Below are 22031 nucleotides of genomic sequence, written 5' to 3'. Positions count from 1 at the left end.
TCATGATCCTGGGGTCCTTGGATCGAGCCTTTGCATCTGGCTCCCTGCTTGGTGGAGAGTCTACTTTCCCCCTGCCCTTCACCCTACTCGGGCTCTCTCTCACTTGCTCTCTCCCAAATAAATAAAATCTTTTTAAAAACTTTGTTTCAAAAAGAAGACAAACACAGTATGGTTCTATTTAAATGAAGTGGTTAAAATAGTTAAACTGTAAAGACAGAAAGTATAGTGGTGGTTGCCAGGAGCTGGGAGAGGGGGGAATGAGGAGTTAGGGTTTAATGGATATAGACTTTCAGTTTTACAAGATGAAAAGAGTTACGGTGAAGGGTAGTAGTAATGGTTGTACAACAAAATGAATGTACTTAGTACCACTGAATTGTACACTTAGACATGGTTATGATGGTAGAAAAAATAGTTGGGAAAAATCAAATCCTCTGAAGAAGAATAAAGAAGAGATCATATAATGGCAGATAGTCTCCAGATTGCCCTTGGGCAACAATTCATCAAGAAAAAGAACTACAGGTACACCTGGCTGGCTCAGTTAGTAGATTGTGGGATTCTTGATCTCGGGGTTGTGAGTTCCAGCCCCATGTTGGGTATAGAGATTACTTAAAAATAAAATCTTAGAAAAGAGAACTCTCCAGAAGGAAATAATATTGATAATGTTGAGGAAACTCTTGGCTGAATTTATCTAATTTATTTAGCCAATACTGAATGTACATGATCCTGGAGGGAACATTTAAGGGTGGAATAAAATAATCTTGGGTTAAATTGTTTTTAACTCTTCTTTTTTTTTAAGATTTTATTTATTTATTCATGAGACACACACACACACACACACACACACACACACGCACACACACAGAGGCACAGGCAAAGGGAGAAGCAGGCTCGATGCAGGGAGCCTAATATGGGACTCGATCCCAGATCTCCAGGATCACATCCCGCGCTGAAGGCGGCGACAAACTGTTGAGCCACCTGGGCTGCCCTTAACTCTTCTTTCTAAAAATGAAATTTTGCTGTGGGTGAGGGAAGAGGGAGTATATAGGAACTCTACTTTTTGCTCAATTTTTCTGTAAATCCAAAAACTGCTTTAAAATGTAAGTCTAATTAATTTAAGAAATTTTTAAAGAAATCACTCTTTAAAAAAAATACTTTTTAGCTTTGTAAGTCCATGAAATTTTTATGGCAGTTTGAGCTTTTTCGCATTGCATTTCCTAAGAAAAATATAAAATAGCATGGGAGAAGAAAACTATACTGAAGAGATCTTGCAATTTAAACAAAGTGGTTCATACTCTTTAGAGATTGTGTTTTTGCTAAGTCTTCGATATGCAAAACCATTCTAATCTACCCTATTCAATAGAATTCATGATTTGTGAATTAGTAATGCAAATCATATCACAACTTAAATCTATTCATTGATCATTTAAAACAATTATTAAATTGAAATTTAGAATACATTTAAATATTTGTTATTGCAAATTCAAATTCTAAGAGCATAATTTTAAGTATCTTATTAAATTTCTTGAATCTTTAATCCTCATTCCAATATTTCTTATGTATATTAACATTAAATGTCCCCCCCCACCCCGTCCCGCCCCGGGTGACTCAGTGGTTTAGCTCTGCCTTCAGCCCAGGGAGTGATCCTGGGGTCCTGGGATCGAGTCCCACATCAGGCTCCCTGCATGGAGCCTGCCTCTCCCTCTGCCTGTGTCTCTGCCTCTCTCTCTGTCTCTCTCATTAATAAATAAATAAATAAATAATCTTTTTAAAAAATTTATGAGACAGTAGAAGAAAAGAAAATCTTTCCTTAACAGATTTTATGTGGTTTATCCTAAGGGAGATCTATCTGTTATCTATCTATCATCTGTTTATATACAATAAAATAGAAATAGAGAATCAATCATGAAAGAAGGTAAAAAGTGATCATAATGGTAATAGACTTAGTGTGATTGATCATTTGGTTTGCCTTTTAACTTCCTGGCAGCCAGTACCAAACCAAAACAGGATCAAACTAAGTCAGATCTCATAACTTTCAGATAAAAAGAAGCATACCTATTTCTCAAGATACATCATTCTTTCAGATTTTAAATTCTAATAGCAATATCTGACAAGAGACATGAAGAGCAATAAAATGACTTCATTGAACAATGAAATGACATAGTTTTGCTTACTACAAAAACAATATCAAATATTATATGACTATTTGTTATAATAACTTTGATAAAAGCTGGGAATATAAAATTAAAACTCAGTGTAGGGGATGCCTGGGTGGCTCAGTAGTTGAGCGTCTGCCTTCCACTCAGGGTGTGATCCTGGAGTTCTGGGATCGAGTTCAACATCGGGCTCCTTGTGAGGAGCCTGCTCCTCCCTTTGCCTGTGTCTTTCTGGCTTCTCTCTGTGTCTCTCATGAATAAATAAAATATTTTTAAAAATCTGTGCATTCAGATGTGCAGCAGCTTTGGCCAATCAAAGGTAAATTAGTCATTTGCTCATTTAAAGAAAAAAAAGATATTGCAAATCAGAATAAAGATCAAATTATAAACATACTTTTGGGAATCCTCAATACACAGTGATAATTGAAGCCTGCAGTAGATAAATTCATCTATGTATAATGGCAGAGAAGAGAAGAACTTAGAACTGGACTTAGGAGATCAATCATTTTGTGTTCTGATTAAGGAAAAACGCACAAAGGAGATTTACAAGGAGCCTCTGGAAGTTCTGTCATGGAATCCAGTGGAAGAGTAATTCAAAAGTGTCAGCTTTGCCCAATGCTGAGAAACTAAGGAAGATGACAGAAAAACACCTGATTAATTTAGTTTTGTGGGTTAACTGTTGGCCTTATCAAGAATAGTGGAGTAATTAGGGAGAGTCCATTCTGAAGAAGGCTCCTCCTGATCAATCAAGGAGGTGAGGAGGTGAGTCAGCAAGAGCAGACACTCCTAAAGATGTGACACGGGAAAAAAAAAACAAAAAAAAACAAAAAAAAGATGTGACACGGGGAAGAGAAAAGGGGGTGGAGGAAAGGTTTTTGTATTTGACTTTGCAGGTGAAGATTAAACACTGACAATGTGATCATTAATAGTGTGCTCCAGTAAACTGAAAAGTCAGCCTTTATTCTGAAGTTACAGTAATTGTTCCAAGCCTGCTCAGATCCATACTGTTTGATAAAATATTACTGTGTTCTTGCAACAAGGGGGCTCTCAATGGCACCATGGTTCAAATAGACAGTGATAGAAAGTGCTAATTCCTTCTAATAGCCATTTTTCCATTAGAATTTCCAGCTAGGGGGATCCCTGGGTGGCGCAGCGGTTTGGCGCCTGCCTTTGGCCCAGGGCGCGATCCTGGAGACCCGGGATTGAGTCCCACGTCGGGCTCCCGGTGCATGGAGCCTGCTTCTCCCTCTGCCTGTGTCTCTGCCTCTCTCTCTCTCTGTGTGTGTCTATCATAAACAAATAAAAATTAAAAAAAAAAAAAGAATTTCCAGCTGGGGGACGCGTGGGTGGGTCGCTGTTGGGTGTTTGCCTTAGGCTCAGGTCAAGATCCCAGGGTCCTGAGATGGAGTCCCACATCAGGCTTCCCACAGGGAGCCTGCTTCTCCCTCTGCCTGTGCCTCTGCCTCTCTCTCTCTCTCTCTGTGTCTCTCAAGGATAAATAAATAAAATCTTTAAAAAATTTTCCAGCTGAGCACAGGAGCTCCTAAAATGAAGACAATTCCCCATTCTTCCTTGCAGTTGTATGTGGCCAAGAGAGCAAGTTCTAATCAATGGATATAAGTAGGAGTATCTGTAGCTGCTTCAGAGACCCTTCTCTGGAATCAGCTTACATGAACTCTTTGACCCACTATGTCTTTTTCCACTGTCTTGCTGGAGCTGAAGATCCATCTTGGACCATGAGGTGACCTTGAGAATAGAGGCCACGGATGATAGTGTAAAAAACTACAAGAATCCAAAGTCTGCATTGATTTCATAGAAGAGAGTCCCATGGTGGCTCAGACCGCTTGTACCTGGATGTTAACAAAAGAAAAATAAGCATCCAGTTTAAGCCTCTGATATGTTGAAGGCTATGAATATCCTTAGCCAAATCTGAATCTAACTATATACAGAATGACAGCAAGAAAAGCCCAGACTGTAATAGAAATGACAAACCATCATTGAGATGAAAATAGATTAGAAATCACTGAAGAAGATTCTATTTAAGAAAAATAATAGGGTTAATTTAAGACCAGGTATCCTGTCCAGGAGTCCTTGATGTTAAGAAGGAAATGGGCATGGAAATGATCATAATAAGTAGAAAATTCCACATGAGGAAATGTGGTCCTGTATTATCCGGTCTTCTTGTGTATCAAGAAGGTCAATCATAGCAGACAATCTTGCAAAACCTTACTTTAAGAGGAAAAATGAGGCAGATGATGATTCCTTTTTCTTTTCTTTTTTTAAATTTATTTATGATAGTCACAGAGAGAGAGAGAGAGAGAGGCAGAGACATAGGCAGAGGGAGAAGCAGGCTCCATGCACCGGGAGCCCGACGTGGGACTCAATCCCGGGTCTCCAGGATCACGCCCTGGGCCAAAGGCAGGCGCTAAACCACTGCGCCACCCAGGGATCCCCGATGATTCCTTTTTCATATTTAATGCATACTTTCAAACTTTGTTTTAGCCTATTTAACCGTGTATATATATTTTAATCTGTTTAACTGTACATATAACCTGCTAAACTATATATATAAAAACACACATTATATGTATATATATGCATATAGAGTTTAATTTGTGTTGTAAAAGTCTATGTCCAAAATTCTATTTCTTGGGGGATGGTGGGGCAGAAGGAGACGGAGATAGAGAATTTTTTTTTTTTTTTTTTATGATAGTCACAGAGAGAGAGAGAGAGAGAGAGAGAGAGAGGCAGAGACACAGGCAGAGGGAGAAGCAGGCTCCATGCACCGGGAGCCCGATGTGGGATTCGATCCCGGGTCTCCAGGATCGTGCCCTGGGCCAAAGGCAGGCGCCAAACCACTGCGCCACCCAGGGATCCCGGAGATAGAGAATTTTAAATAGACTACACACCCAGTACAGAGCCTGACTTGGGGCTTGATCTAACAACCCTGAGATCATGACCTGAGCCGAAATCAAGAGTTGGATGTTCAACTGACTGGCCACCCAGGCACCCCATAATTCTATTTTTTTAAATAGTAAGGCACATTGCAAAGTGTGCAGAAAACACTCTTCTGGTTATTCTTCTGGTTATCACTATTTCTCTTTCTCAATTTGAAGAAGTCAAAGCAAGCATATATAAAAAATTCACTTTGAACTGACTACCTAATCTGTTATCAAAAGAAAAAAATCCTGAAGAAAACATTATTATCTCTCATAATAAAGGAAAGATTTCCACTCTATTTATATGCTTTTTTATCAAGAGGTCCTTATTAGAAGGGCATCTGGCTGGCTCAGTCAGTATAGCATGCGATTCTTGATCTCCGGGTCACGACTTTGAGACCCACAATGGGCGTAGAGCCTCACTAAAAAAAGAGAGAGAGAGGAAGATCACTATTACAAAATTACATACAATGGGCATGAATTTTATTCCACAATACCAAGATAAAAGAAATATCACATTTCTTTGTTTCCTAAATCAAATATAATCTGTTCTGAAGTTGGAGGGAAAATTCAACCAATCATTTTTTAAACTCCCTTCCCTTTCTTGGGGAGGTCCTGCAATAATCCTGGACTTCTGTATTGTCAAAATTAGGTGATTGTACTATCATTTTCTCTATAGTTTAGCCATCTTTGCCATTGTTCTGTGGCCTGCAAGCTGCTGCTGTAGAGCCCTGGAGCCTGCCTCTCCGGCACTGAACATCAGGCAGGCTCAGAGATGCATCTCACAGGGGATTCCTCATTGACTTCTGACTGTGTTTCTCATTGCCAAGTTCCAAAGAGGGTCACTAACATGCCTGCAGGGTTTGGTGGGTTCTTTGTCTTCTCTCCACCCAAAGAAAGCTAAAATTCTCACAATGCTTGGAAATGTGATCTCTTTTCTCAAATACACATAAGGAGAAAAGATGATAACCCCAGTTCATTTTTTTCTCCTAATTGTGACACAGCGTTAAACTTACATAACTCACAAAACACATTAACATTTGTTTTGAGCCTACTCTTAAAAAAATAGTATTCAAACAACTGACAAGGCGAATAATTAATCTCACTTCTCTGATTTGAATTTAAGTTCTCCTTCTGCCTCCAGTTTACGTGCTAACTGGCAGTGGAATTGGATCATCAACAGTTGTTTCTTCCCACTTTAGATTGCCTGAAATTGTTAATACCATCTGAACACATTTGAACTCTGGTGAGTTTCCTTATGCTTGCTTCTAAATATAAAATTAGTGTAACTGTGTACTATTATGATATGCCTATATCTTTGAATTTTTTCCAGATGAATTCAGATGTGACTATCCTTAGATATATAAAAGCAACTAATGGTTTTGAAAGTCTTTTCTTATTGATTTGTTTATGATTTGCTAGAAAATAGTAGAAATCTAACATTAGAATAAAAAGTGAATCCTAATCTGATTCAAATTTAATTATGATTCCTTTGACCATCTTAATAATATATATTGTATTATGATTAAGGCAATGAATAGAACATGTTCATTACAGTGTTAAACATTGGGATGAACAATTAATAAATGCTTAAATCTGTTTAAAAAATCTAAAGAACTTGTTTAGTATCATACATGCAAATACACATTTATATATATATATATATATGTTTAACTTACATATATTAACCCTCTCTCCTCTACTGCCATTGGTCTCCTTTAGAGGATACAAGGGAAACGACTCATTTTTCTGGAAACCGTCAGTAAAGTAAAAGGTCAAACGTTTAATTTCCCTTTCCTACATGAACTATATTCGAGGAAAACTAAATAGCTATTGAGGGAAATTTTTTTCCCTAGAAGAATTCCAATCAATGAATAAAATAGACATAATTGAATATCATCATTTTGCAAACCCAGATGAAAGACTGGATCCCAGTAGTGATCATCAATGGTCACTAATGTCAACGAAAGAGCCCTCAGATATCATGTCTCCTGAGGAAAGTATGTAACACCTCTTACGGAGCAGCCTTGCCAAAAAACTCAACCCACATCAAACCAAACCTCCAGATCTAGCTACGAGCTTATAGGAAATACAGAGGCAAGAGGAGTAGGTTAAAAGATACTGTGGCTACCACATAGTTTTATACAAGAAAAATAAAAGTGAACTAAAGTGTAAAAAAAAGGTCCAAATCCTGATAATTCTACAGCTCTAAAGACTGTTTAAAAAAATAAAGTGCAAGAACAAAAAAGAAAGAACATTATTAGACATCAGTCAATCCCAAAATGTTGACTTTATTTGGATTCTGATTTATACAAACTACTTAAAACTTATGACATTTATGAAACAATTAGAAATATTAATACCAGAAGCTAAGTATTTAGCATAATTGAAGAATTATTGTTAAATATTTAGATGTGAAAAATTATGCTTTTATAAAGAGCAATTTTATTTTAGAAATCATATTGATATATGTATGGATGAAATGATATGACATATGGCATTTGCTTCAAAATAATATAAGTGAGTAAGGGTATACATGAAACAAGTTTGTCCATATTGGAATTAGATGGTGATATTGCATATGAAGGAGTTCATTGAATTATCATTTCTACTTTGTAAAATATTTTCTTTTAAATATACACGTAGAAAAACTTAGAGGTGAAAAGATATGATAAATTATACTTGCCTCAAAATAATACAGCTGTGGGGTAAGGGGGTAGAGTGGGTGAACTTATAGATGAAATAAGATGTGACCATGAGTTGTTGATACTAAAGCTGAGAGGTTTATTGTACTATTCTCTCTACTTTTACATGTGACTGACATTTTCCATAATAAAAAATTAAAAGCAAAAAAGATTCACTGTCACTCTGAGAAGTAGTAGAAAGAAGTACTCATTTATAACAAAATGTATTTACCTGGCATATTATAATGAATAGTGAGTAGTTCATCTATGAAGGAAAAGCTTTAGCAAACAGTGCTGCGACAGAGTCTCATTGAGGCACCCAGTGTGTCATTCAGAATGGCCACCCCCAAATCTTAAAGGCATAAAACAAAGTTTATATGCCATGACAGGCTAAGCTATGCTGTAGTAACAAATCACCCCCAAAATCTCAGTGCATAAAACAACGAAGTTTATCTATTCTAGAAGTGATTTGTTCATTGGAATCTCTCAAGCACTCAGATCGATGGAGAAGCCACAATATCAAGTCTTGCCCGTTGCTGTGCCAGAGGGGAGGCCGACTTTAGAATATCTCACATTGGTGGCTGAAAAAAATCCAGTCTAGAAAGACACATGTCACCACTCACTTTTCACAGTTCACTTGTCTGAATCAGTCACATGGCCCTATTCAACCACAAGGGAGCCCGGAAGTGCATTGCCATCATATGCCCAGAAGAGAGAACTGGAAATATCTGGCAAAGAATTCTTACTTCCTTGCTAGAGAACCTGTGTCATTTATGTTGAAGCTGTATCTTATATGAGCCATGGGGAGAACTGTACCTGTTGCTACCCCTGAGACAGTATTCAGACATAAGTGCTTATCCATCCTTTTGGGTTATTTCACTCTTTATGATCCATAGTAATGCAATATATTTTACATAAGGAATGTAAACTAATTGGTTGACTCAATTGTAAATTTAGAAATACTTTTTAAAACTAAGTGTTCCATTTTCCCCTTGGGTTATTAAAGTCATATGTTCTCATTGTAAAACACATGGAAAATATAAAAAAACTAGAAAGAGGAGAAATCACTCATAATTTCACCTTCCAAAGATCATCACAGTATGTTAGTATTTTAGTGGATTTCCTTCCAAACTCTTTCCAAGCATTTTAAAACACTAGTTCTGGGCAGCCTGGGTGGCTCAGCAGTTTAGCGCTGCCTTCAGCCCAGGGCGTGATCCTGGGGACCCAGGGTTGAGTCCCACATCAGGCTCCCTGCATGGAGACTGTTTCTCCCTCTGCCTGTGTCTCTGCCTCTCTCTCTCTCCTCTCTGTGTATTCTCATGAATAAATAAATAAAATCTTAAAAAAAATAAAACACTAGTTCTCATGGTCACAGAAAGTGTAACCATTTCTTCGTTAGTGAAATTGCTCCAAATAGGTGATCTAAGTGGCCCTAAGCAGATAATTAAAAAAAAATAGCTCTTTTCCTTGTAACATGAGTGTTCTAACATGGTTAGATAGCATGAAATAGTAATGGTTAATAGTTCCATGTCGCTTTCTATGTTTGGGAGCAATGCCCCTAGTCCTAACATTGTTTATAGTATAAGACCAGCCATGAAACAAATGAATAATTGTAATTGTTATTTTCATTTGCTTCTGGTATTTTCTCCATCCAGGTTACTAATGAAAAGGGAATAGCTAAGAAAAAAGGGGGGGGGAACAGCTTTGTAAATTCATATTACTGTGGAATTGAAGCCTCTTAAAATAATCAAGATTCTGGTTACTTTTCAAAATAATAATAATAAAAAGAAATAATAAAACATGCTTATGGTCCAAGCAATGATTTAAGTCGAAAGAATAAATTGGTCAAATATGTTACAATTGGGATGAATTCCTGAAGTCTATACCATTTAGTCATAAATTGAGATCTTTAGAGGTCAAATATGATACATGGAGTTTTCCGGTAATTATTACTCAACCTTTGCAAGGACTCTTTTTCATTAATATTTTTCTTTGACATGTGCATTTCATGTGCAGATTTCTTCTTCATTTCAATCAGCAAAGGAAATCATAGGAAATTTAATTGACACAGAAGCTCCCAAAACATTTTGTAATTTTATTATATTGTAGCAACCTCTCAACTATTTATATTACTAAATAAAAGAATGACACACTGAATTGTGAACTTTTTAGGACAAATTTCATAAATTATCCATTTTTGTAATCCTTACAGCTCCTAGTAAGGAGGAAATACTCATAAACAAATAAATGTTACACTAAGTACAAATGCATTTGTATGTGAAAGGCATTCCAGTTTTGGGGAGTTTGTTCACTTTATTGTTATTTCATCTTTGCATTCTGGAATATGTCCTTATAATTTCCAGAAGGGAAATTATTAATTTAGGTCATGTGACCGTTCCTTCATCTGATTTGGTAAATTACTTTCCAAAATCTTTTCCTAATTTATATCCCAACAGGATAAGGGTTCATTTCACTCTACCCTCACCAATGGAGTTCATGCATGTTTTAAACAAACTGGCTAATTAGATACACTAGAAATAGTATCTTTTGTCATTTCATTGTTAATGAGTTTGAGCATTCGTAAAACACGTAGTAGGCACTGAAATTTCCTATTTTGTGAGTTGACCATTCACGTATATACTTTTCCTATTTATCTCTAAGGTGTCAGTGTTTTCTATTTCTATTCTTTGTCCTAACACTATATATATATATATAAATATGCATTATATTATATGAATACTTCTATGTAAATATTTCTACCCCAAATATACATTTGCATACATGAGTCTCTGCTATTAGACAGTGGTTCCATAAAGGCAGTGACCTCATTTATCTGCAAATAAACACCTCACACATAGTAGAGAAAAAATGCACTTTGTACTGTGCAATTTAAGATCCCCAAGATTGAGCGGAGTGCCTCGGAACCCTCCTTGCACCGCACCCAGGCTGATGAGTTGCCTGCCTGCCTACTCAGCGCAGCCCGCCGTGTGCCTTAGGCCCTGCCCCCAGTCACCAGGGAACCAGTCTCAGCCTGCTATGCCAAGGAGCCCTGCCCACCAATCAGTGTTCTGTCTCTGCCCTGATACTGCCTCAGGATCCCCCATACCCATCCTGGGAGATGGAGGTGTCCCCATGTGCTTTTCCAGTTCCTCTGGAAGCAGGGGGCCCCCAAAGACCGAGACCCCTGCTTCCTCCATAATTTGGTTTCCTCTTAGCTTTGGGGATAACTTCTAAATCTGGGAGCTCCTCTATCTCCAAGCTGGGCTTTGTGGCAGGGATTCCACTCAGAACCTCTCTGGAATTTGTGCCTGATGTGCCTTCCACTGGATTTTGGGGTCCCCAGCACCCCGTGTGGATTTGGGGGGTCCCCTCTGTGTCTTCCCTACCATTCAAGGACTCCCCTCTTCACCAAGAAGTACAGAATTCTGCTGGGAAAAAAGAGATAATGCAAGCAAAGCATTTAATGCGGTGTCTGCCGCATGGTAGGTGCTCCGTAAGTTATTTTCAGCTGTCAGAAGTTTCACGGTTGGGCTAAAACCACACCGTCTTCTTTCAGAGTTAAGTAAAAGCGAGGCTAGAGAGAGAAAATCAGGATTCCGTATCCTTAAAAGATCACAAACTGTAGTTGCGAACTGCAGATTTAGAATCCGAATCGATTCTCAAGCCCTTCACCATAAATCACATCTGGAATAGTCCTGAGATATTAGAACTCCACAAGTTTTTTTTTTTTTTTTTTTTTGAAGCTTGCTTTCGGAGGGAGAGCGCGCGCGCCCGGAGGTCAACCCGCGGGGCCGCCCGGGGCCCCCGACCCGTACACTTCCTAAAGCCCAGGGTGGACGATGAGCTGGCAAAACGCTTTAGCAACAGATGGATTTGTCTCTCCACATATTCTCTCTTCTTCCCTCGATTCATAGGAAACACGCGGTAAAAATAGTGCAGCCCCACGAGCGCAAGCCTGCATCCCAAGAGGGGCTCGGCTCCCCCGCTGCTTAGCGGTCCTTCTAGGGGCGGGGAGGCGGCTGAGCCTCGGGCCCCCCGGGCGAAGCAGAAGCACAGCCCCGGCCTCGAGGGCGAAGGGCCGGGCGCGGGCCCTGGGCTGCCGCGGGCGGGGAGGGCGGCGGCGGCCGCTGTGCGAAGCGACAAGGCAGGGGGGCGGGGGCGCCGGGGCCGCGCCGGCTGCGGAGCTGCAGGCTGGGGGCGGGGGAAGCCGACGCGAGGTCGACGGAGGGCAACGGAAGGCGGACACGGACGCAGCTGGCCTCGCCGGCCTCGCCGGCCTCGCGGGCCTCGCGGTTCGCGCTCCCGGGGGTCTAACGCGAAACCCATCCCGGCGCAAAGCGGGTCTCTACCTCGTCGGCACTTCCGGTGAGAGCCCCGCCCCCCGCCGGGGCTCGGAGCAGCGCGCAGGCGCGTCGGGGCTCGGCGGAGGCCGCGGGCGCAGGGCAGGCGTGCGCGAGCCTCGGGAGCCTGTTCTGCGCCTGCGCTGCCAGCCCCCCGCCCCCTCCCCTCCTCCCCAACAGGTCGGGGGAAAAACAAACCCGGAGCCGACGGAGCCGCCCCGGGACTCCCGGCGGGGGTCGCCCTTCGCTGCGCTGCGCTGCGCGGCGGCCGTCGAGCCCCACGGAGCTCCTCGGGGTGTGGGCAGGTAAGAGCCCCGGCAGCAGGCCGCCTGGCGTCGGCTCACCTGTGCTGCGCGGAGGGGGCGGGGTGGCCGCTGGGCCCCCGACCCGCGCCCTTCCCCTCCCGGGGCCCAGCGACCTGGCCGGGAAATCTCGGCCGTCCAGGCTCGCGTCGGCCCCGGAGAGCCCGGAGGGCCCGACCGGCGGGGCTGCGGGGCTGCGGGGCTGCGGGGCTGCGGGGCTGCGGGGCTGCGGGGCTGGGGGCTGCGGACGGGCGGCCTGCGCGGGGGGAGCGGGCCGGCGCGGAGCCCTGCTCTCGGCCTCCGGGCTCCGCAGGGATGCGGTGCTGCGCCTCGACCTCGGCCTGTTCCCTTTGGCACCTCTGGCAAATTCTAAAAGATGACCTAACTTTCAGATGTTGACTTACCCGTACTACCGTGATTGCAGATTATTGCAGACGGAGTGATCTCGCTCCGTGTGACCCGTCTGGAAACCAGTCCGTGCGTTTGATAACTTCATCTTTTTCGTTTAACGAAATGGGCAGTTTGTTTGGTCGAATTAGGTTCCTTAAATGACTATGTTGAGCTTCCTGTCTTCCGCACTGGCAGAAGTGTAATGCTTCGGTCTAGGAAAACTATGGATTTTTTCTCCCGTGGGTATGAAACCTGCATGCTTAGTGTCAAAAACAAAATCTTAGATGTGCTATAAAGATCAAGGTAAAATAATAAGCCATAATTCCACCATTTAAAGATAATCAGCCACAGTTAATATTTTGACTTTTTACCTTCCAGGTCTTTTTTTTCTCGTGGCATTTTTCTTAATTCCGATGATGAGATTTTATATAGAGTTTGGATTGCCTGCTTTTTTTGCTTGAATTTAAGTGTTTTTAAAAATCTTAAGCATGACTTTATGACGTTTCATTGTCCAAGTAATGCAGGAGCAAAGAAAGCTCTGCTCCCATTTAATTATCATCCCAATCATCATGTTACATAATATGATGGTATCATAGTTTTTTAACCCCGTGGGGTCTCAGGATCCCTTTACAAACTTAAAAATTATCGAGGACTAAGAGTTTTTCTCCGGTATATTTATGCAGTATATTTAGTATTTTAGAAAATAAAACTCAGAAAAAATTTTTGAATTATGCATTAAAAACCCGTCGCATGTTGAATTAAATAATACTTTGAAAAATATTTTTTCTTTAAAAAATTTAGTGAGGAGGGCGGCATTGTCTTTATTTTTGCAGATCACTGATGTCTGGCTTTATAGAAGACAGCTGGATTCTCATATTTGCTTCTCCCTTCACTCTTGTGTGCTATTGTGTATGCTAAGGCACGTTAAGAATATCCAGCCTTGGGATCCCTGGGTGGCGCAGCGGTTTGGCGCCTGCCTTTGGCTCAGGGCGTGATCCTGGAGACCCGGGATCGAATCCCACATCGGGCTCCTGGTGCATGGAGCCTGCTTCTCCCTCTGCCTGTGTCTCTGCCTCTCTTTCTCTCTCTGTGACTATCATAAATAAATAAAAATTAAAAAAAAAAAAAGGGTCATGTCCCCATTTAAAAAAAAAAAAAAAAAAGAATATCCAGCCTTGCATAGATAGGTGTTTGGAAAAGGAAGGAGCCCTAAAAAGGTTTTGGGTCTTCCAGGGGTCCTCAGACCAGTTTGAGAAAGCTGATTTAAGTATTCTTGCATTGATGCACTTTTAAGTTTTTTGAAATTTTGCACTATTAGGAACATTGCAAAGTTGAAAGTTCTTTATGATGTGTTTCCCCCACCCCGTGCTAATGTTTCTCTAGAAATAGAATTACTTTCGATGCCTATGTAATTTTTTTTGTGCCCTAATGTTGGTGTTTAGATGGTTTCAGTTAATGATTTGGTGAAATATCTTTGCATGTTTACAGTTGCTTTGAATTATTTTCTTGAATTTTTAAGAAAGAGAATTGTTACATCACATGCAATCTCTGGGGACTGTTTGTCCGAGAGGGTGTACCAGTTTACTTCCTAGCAGCAGTGTCTGAGGTGCTCTTCTTGTATACCCTTACGAACATTGAGCACTTTTATTATTTGAAAAAATTATGGGGGTGGCTGACTGGCTCAGTTGGTAAATTAGGTAACTCTTGTTCCTGAGTTTGAGCCTCATGTTGGGTGTAGAGATTGCTAAAAAAAAATTGTGTTCTGATTTAGTAGGTAACAAATCGTATGTGTTCTAATTCACGTTATGTTGATAGTACAGAGTTGTGCTTTGAATATTTTTTCATAATCTTATTAGTTGTATTATTTGCCCATTTATTGTCCAGTGTCAATGTGTTTTTCTAACAGACTTTTATCTTTTTTGTATTGTAAGGATACGTGCCATATATATATATATATATGTAAGATAAAATTATCTTTTCTCCAGGTTATGAAAGTAGTATATATTTTTTTAAATTAACTAAAATACTATGGAGATACATAATGTCAGTATAAAAGACTTGCAAAATCAGATACCCTTCAGTTTGATGTTTGCCCTCCATGGTTTTCTCCTGTGCCTTTACTAATACTTTTTTTTTTTTTTTCAAAACAACTTATATGTAAAACTGGTTTTATACTGTGCATGATGTTTTGCAATTTGATTTTTTGTCATTTAACATTATATATTGGCTGTTTTCCTATAGAAGTACATATAACTCTGGGCAAAGTTTTATCCTGAAGGGCTTTAGGAATATTAATTGTGGTCTTTAGTTTTCTGATGTCAGGCTCCTGTCCTCTTCTATATTTTCTTTGTAGGTGATCTCATCCATTAACAGCTATGTGCTGCCAATTCCCAAATCTTTTCTCTCTCTCAGACTTCTCTCCTGCATTCCAGATCCTTATATTGAATTGCCTATTGGACATCTCCTCCAGGATGTTCTCAAGGTACTTCAAACAACAGTCCAAATGTGAACTCCTGTTTTCCCTCAGTCCTGCTCTTGTTTGTATTGCCCGTCATGGTCAAGTGGTACCACTGTCTACCCAGTCGCCCATGATAGAAACCTGACAGTAATCCTAGCTTTCTCCCTTGCTTTCCCTCTCCAGAATATCCCATTCTTTAGCACTTTTCTGTTGATCTCCCTTCCATCTGCTCTGCACTGTGTCCGTTCAGGCCCTCATCATCTCTCATCTAAACCATTTTAGGTGTCCTTTTACTATTGGTTTTGTTGGTTTTCTAATTGATCTTATATGTTGCTGCCAATTTTTGTTAAATCATGAGATTTTTTTAAAGCCATCTTTTTTTTAAAAAAGATTTTATTTATTCATAGAGACAGAGAGAGAGAGAGAGAGGCAGAGACACAGGCAGAGGGAGAAGCAGGCTCCATGCAGGGACCCTGACGTGGGACTCGATCCCAGGTCTCCAGGATCATGCCCCAGGCTGCAGGCAGCACTAAACCGCTGCGCCACGGGGGCTGCCCTAAAGCCATCTTCTATAAAGTAAATATTGTAGATCTTTGATAGTAAATCTGAGAGTACGTAAGCGGTCAGGTGAGTAAAAACATTACCTAAAATAGGTTATCATAGGGACGCCTGGGTGCCTCAGTGGTTGAGCGCCTGCCTTCAGCCCAGGGTGTGATACTGGAGACCCAGGATTGAGTCCCATGTTGGGCTCCCTGCATGTACCTGCTTCTCCCTCTGCCTGTGTCTCTGCCTCTCTCTCTCTCTGTGTGTCTCTCATGAATAAATAAATAAATAAATTTAAATTTAAATTTTTTTAAAAGTCTTAGAAAAAAAACAATTTTTCTAAAAAATTATGGAATTCTTTGAATATCTATTTACAGACTTATCTCTACCCATGTAGCAAAGTACTACTAAGCACTAAGTCATTTGAGGTATTTAAAAAGGTATAGGGATCCCTGGGTGGCGCAGCGGTTTGGTGCCTGCCTTTGGCCCAGGGCGCGATCCTGGAGATCCGGGATCAAATCCCACGTCAGGCTCCCGGTGCATGGAGCCTGCTTCTCCCTCTGCCTGTGTCTCTGCCTCTCTCTCTCTCACTGTGTGCCTATCATGAATAAATAAAAATAAAAATAAAAATAAAAAGGTATAGAAAAGGTAAGATAATTAAATAAAAATAGAATCCAACAATTTACATAAGATATAGTACAAATACTGTACATGAAATTTGAAGCTGCACATACTTCCCATTTCATTCAACTAAGCTGTACTTATTGTGCCAATAATCTAGATGTACATCATGAAGACACAAAAATAATATGACATACTCCCTAATCTGAAGAGGTTTATTTACATTTACGTAAATACGTGGACTCGATTCCAGGACTCCAGGATCAGGCCCTGGGCTGAAGGCAACGCTAAACCGCTGAGCCACCCGGGCTGCCCTATGAGACTATTTCTAAAGCTGCTAATTCCTGTGCTTTATGTTTTTAATATGTTCTATATTCAGAGTTCCTTTACTGCTTTTTTGCTAGTATGTTTTTTAATGTAATGTTAATGGCTGTCAAAGGGGTACTTGTACATAATTTAAAAAGTCAAATAAGACTACAAGACTTAAAATGAAAAGCAATAATCTTTTCCCTCACTTTCCTGAATCCCACTCTAGAAAAGCAGCCTTTCTCAATCAGTGTTCCTCATTAGGATCACAAAACACAGAAAATAAGTTGAGCTACTGTTCCCTCAATAGTTTATTTATTTATTTATTTATTTATTTTTTTTTTTTTAAGATTTATTTATTTATTTATTCATGATAGTCACAGAGAGAGAGAGAGGCAGAGACACAGGCAGAGGGAGAAGCAGGCTCCATGCAGGGAGCCCGATGCGGGACTCGATCCCGGGTCTCCAGGATCGCGCCCCGGGCCAAAGGCAGGCGCCAAACCGCTGCGCCACCCAGGGATCCCTCCCTCAATAGTTTAAAACTAGTAACACTTAAGAAGGTAGGAAAGAAGGTAATTCATTACATAAAGTGGATGGATACCTTAAGGGATTCAGGCTTCATTCTCTTATAGAAGAACCCTTTCTGGCAAAGGCTCCTGCAGAATGAATGATGATCCAGCTCTTTATTTTTGTTGATCAACTCTTTCTACCTCTAGATTTTTAAATAACCTGCTTACTTATATAGCTGTCTCCCCATCCTACCATAGTTATAGATATTATATACCAATTTCCTATTACAGAAAATGAGAGTTGAGGTTACCCAACCTGTAAACACTGCACTTTTCCTCATCTCTTATTTGCAGATTAGTTTTATGTTAATTTTTAGTTAAATCATTATTTAGTGTTTATATCATTTAACTATGTACATAATGTGTACAGGTGAGCCAGGTATATTGTGCTATTTCTTTTTTTATATAATTTTTGCTTTTCCTAGAGTTTGTAATTACCTCAGTTCTCATATATCTACGTTTTATATATCTTTATGAATGTATGTTTTATATCTTTTTTAAATGTATCTTTTATATGCATATATATTTTTTAAGATTTTATTTAATCTCTTATCCCAAGCATGAGGCTCAAACCTATAACCCTGAGATCAAGAGCTGCACACTCCACTGACTGAGTCAACCAGGTGCCCTGTCTTATATATCTTTTATTTAATTTATTGAAAACCCCTCAGACAAGATGTGTAAATCTCCTTTTGGTAGATTCAAAATGTCTGTCGTTTGTTTTGCAACATCATTCCTGTAATTGTCACCCTGCGTCTATCTTCATGCGTTGCTTTCTAGGCCTGTTGTTGCACAGCCATCTTTGAGGTGTGTTTTCTTTTTTGATCATCTTTGAATTACAGTTGTCTCTCCCTGTGTTGAATAGCCAGTTTCTGGACTTCAGCCCTTCCTCTTTCTTCTTGTCTCCCTCATGTTGGTAGAGTACATATTCCAGTTGGCCCCTGAGAAGAGAGACTGAAGAGGAGGCAAAGTTTTTGGGTCTTGCCTGTCTAAATATGTTTTTAAAAATTCTGCCCTCAGGGGCACCTAGGTGGCTCAATTGGTTGAGCATTTGCCTTTGGCTCAGGTCATGATCCTGGGATCGAGCCCCCTGTCGGACCCTCTGCTAACTGGCAAGCCTGCTTCTCCCTCTCCTACTTGCTACTCCCCTTGCTTATGCTCTCTCTCCCTCTCTCTCTTTCTCTGTCAAATAAAATCTTGTAAAAAAAAATCAAGTAAGTTTCTGCCCTCACACTTGACTGATAGCTGAATATAGAATTCCAGGTTGTAAATAATTTACTTTTAGAATTTTGGAGGCATGATTCCATTGTTTTCTAACTTCTAGTGTTGTTACTGAGAAGTCTAATGCCTGATATGATAACCAGTCCTTTGTATGTGACCTGCTTTTGTTCTCTCAAAGCTTGTATTTATTCACTAAGTCTGTAATAAGCATATTTTATGTAGCAAACATTGTTCAAGGTACTTTGAATATATTCGTGAGTAAAAATACAAGGTATCTACCCTCATGAAGCTTAATTTCTTGGATGGAGCAGGTGTTCCAGATGGTAAACAATGTAATAAACTTGTTATACAAAAAGTTAGAAGGGGGATCTCTGGGTGGCGCAGCGGTTTGGCGCCTGCCTTTGGCCCAGGGCGCGATCCTGGAGACCTGGGATCGAATCCCACATCAGGCTCCTGGTGCATGGAGCCTGCTTCTCCCTCTGCCTATGTCTCTGCCTCTCTCTCTCTCTGTGACTATCATAAATAAGTTAAAAAAAAAAAAAGTTAGAAGGTTGTAAAGTAAATGAGTACTTTAGAGAAAAAGGAGAGCAGGATGGGATGGGGAGGTCAGGAGTGTAAGGGAGAGGTGGGAGATGCAGTTACAGCTTGAAATGGGTTGCTCTCTCTGGTATTCTGAAATTTTAAGGTGATGTGGCTTGATAAGGATTTTTCATCCATTGTGTTGGGCCCTAACTGGGCCCTTTCCACCTGGAGATCATATCCTTCAGTTCTGAGGTATTTTATTTGACAAATTCTTCCTTTTTTCCTTCCTATACTTTTTTCCTGGACTTCTTGTTATTTGAATATCAGACCTCATTAGATTACATTTCTAATCTTTCTGCTTATTTGCTTTCCCTTTCTTTTTATTCTGCTTTCTGGGATATTTTCTCAAGTTTATTTTCCAGTGCCTTCATTTTATTTTTTTTTTTAATCTTTTACTTTAGAACAATTTTAGATTTTTAGGATTATTGGAAAGATAGTCCAGAGTTCCAATTTACCCTATACCCAGTTTCCCTATTATTACATGTTACATTAATATGGTACACTTACCATGATTAATGAACCAGTGTTGATACATTAGTATTAATCAAAGTCCATACTTTATTCACACTTCTTTGATTTTTCTCTAATATGTTCTAATCTAGGAGTCCATGGAAGATACCACATTACCCTGATTAGTCCCGTTGCCTTCAGTTCCTCTGGATTGTGACAATTTCTCAGACGTTCTGTTTTTGATGGTCTCAAACATTTTGAGAATCACTACTCTGCTATTTAGTAGAATGTCAGTTGTGGTTTTTCTGATGTTTTTCTCATAATTAGAGGTAGAGTTTGTCAGGTTTCTTCACTGTGAAATTATTTTTTCTCCCTTTCTATACTGTACTCTTGAAGAAAGTATGTGCAGCACACTTAAGGAGCAGTTATGTTCCACTTCCCTGAGAACAAAGTGTCTATGTAAATTATTCAGAATTTTTCTATTTGGAAGATTTGTCCTATTCCCTATTTGTTTATTTATCTTAGTATGAACTCATTTTTTTAATGCTTTGCCTTATAAACCAGTTTTGGTTTATATATTTTATTGTTTAGTTGTTCCCGCTTTGGCCTTTGGGAGCTCTTTCAGTTGACTCCTTTGATATACCTCCTTTATTGTGTGTGTGTATAGACCCATGTGTGCATATGTATATGTGCTTTCTGGGATTACAAGATGCTCCATGCTCATCTTGTATAGTTTCTGCCCCAGTCTTAGAATTAGCCATTTCTCCAAGGAGCCTTGGTTCCTTTTGTTTGAGAAACCATGCTCTGGGTGCTAAGTATGCTTGTTATGCTAAGTACAGGATGTCTTGCTTCTAGGCCCTGTCAGCTAACAGAGCAAGAGATATAGGTGTTTATACTAATATCTATAAATATTTCTGGTAAAAAATTAGCACAGATGTATAACCATTTGTATCCATGTTAAGCTAGCCATAAGTTTATACCGGTGTCTCCAATTCAAATCCGTTCCCACGTGGATCATTTTAGCTTCTTGCCCTTTTGCTTATCTAACCTTCCCTGCCAACAAGGAGAAACCTGGCTCCCATAAGCAGCCATTCCATTTACTTTTTAATTGCAGTTCAATCCAGTATACATATATAATGATTTCAGAATTGTTAACCCATACCCCCATTGGAAACAACTTTATCAACTAGAGCACAATGCCCCTGTTCCTTTTTTCAATTCAGCCTTACAGATTCACTCATTTCCAAAGGTAGCACTTTATTCCTCCACCCCTTTCAGTAAGATTGTTTTATACATTTATAATAAATTTAGTCTCTTTTATCACATTCTGCATTCCATTTTGAGATCACCCAACCTTCTAAATAATTTTTTTAATTTGCATACTTGAGGTTTATTCTTTGTGCTCTAATCTGACAAATGTTTACTGTCTTGTATTCACCACTATCGTATTATACAAAATGGTTTCACCACCCTAAAAAAATCCACTGTGCTTTTCCTGTTCAACGATCCCCTACCCTATACCACAAAGCAATCACTTGTGTGTTTATTTACTCTCTTTGTAGTTTTGCCTTTTCCAGAGTGTCATATAATTAGAATGATACAGTATATAGATTTTTTTTTAAAGAGAGAGAGAGCAAGTGAGAAGCAGAGTAGGGTTAGAGGGGGAGAGAGAGAGAAAATCTTATGCCCAGCACGGCACTGAAGGCAGGGCTCGGTTTCATGACCTGAGATCCATGACCTGTGCCAAAATTAAGAGTTAGATGCTTAACCAACTGAACCACCCAGGTGTCCCATGTACAGTGTGTAGAATTTTAAAGACGGGCTTCTTTCACCTAGCAATACGTATTTAAGACTCACCCATGTCATTTTTGGTGGCTTGTTGGCTTATTTCTTTATATCATTGAATACTGTCCCATTGCATGAGTGTATCACAGTTTATCCATTCACTTACTGAAGGTCATTTTGAATACTTCCAAGTTTTTGCAATATAAATAAAGCTGTTACAAACATTCACATCTAAGTTCTTGTGTGGACAAAAGAACATTTTGCATTCCCATCAAGAATAAACATGAGTTCCTGCTGATCATCATCCTTGCAGTGTTTGGTATTGTCAGTTATTTGGATTTTAGCCATTTTAATTGACGTGAAATGGTATCTCATTGTTTTAATCTGTAGTCCCTAAAGACAAGTGATGTTGAGCATTTTATCATATGGTTATTCACTAACTGTCTATCTTCCTTGGTGAGGTGTCTGTTGGGAACTTTTGCCCATATAATTGGATTGTTTGTTTTCTATTTAACATTAGGAGTTTTTTGTAGACTTTGGATACAAGTCCTTTATCAGATAAGTGTGTTTTGTAAATAATATCTCCTAGATTATGGCTTAACCTTTCATTCTCTTAACAGTGTCTTTTTCAGAGCAGATGTTTTTGATTTTAATAAGGCCCAACTTAATCAGTTGGTTTTTTTTCATG

The 22031-nt window shown here is 39.8% G+C and overlaps 1 protein-coding gene across 9 annotated transcripts in view; it reads left to right on the top strand.

Moving 5' to 3' along the window:
• Positions 1-6314: 6314 nt before the first annotated feature.
• Positions 6315-22031, top strand: part of ZFYVE16 (zinc finger FYVE-type containing 16) — a 59845-nt gene continuing 44128 nt past the window's right edge. For 7 of the 9 annotated variants that reach the window (XR_012015430.1, XR_012015423.1, XR_012015419.1 and 4 more), the window contains exon 1: positions 12186-12421. The gene's annotated coding sequence lies outside the window, so the exon portion shown is untranslated. Of the gene's footprint in view, positions 6339-12183; positions 12422-15240; positions 15291-22031 lie in introns of those variants that run through there. The other 2 variants (XM_072793707.1, XM_072793711.1) reach the window with 2 other exon arrangements.

Source organism: Canis lupus, chromosome 2 (genome assembly GCF_048164855.1).
Source record: "Canis lupus baileyi chromosome 2, mCanLup2.hap1, whole genome shotgun sequence".
Lineage (NCBI taxonomy): Eukaryota > Metazoa > Chordata > Mammalia > Carnivora > Canidae > Canis > Canis lupus.
The sequence above is the reverse complement of the archived record's forward strand: the minus strand, read 5'-3'. Positions and strand labels throughout refer to the sequence as shown.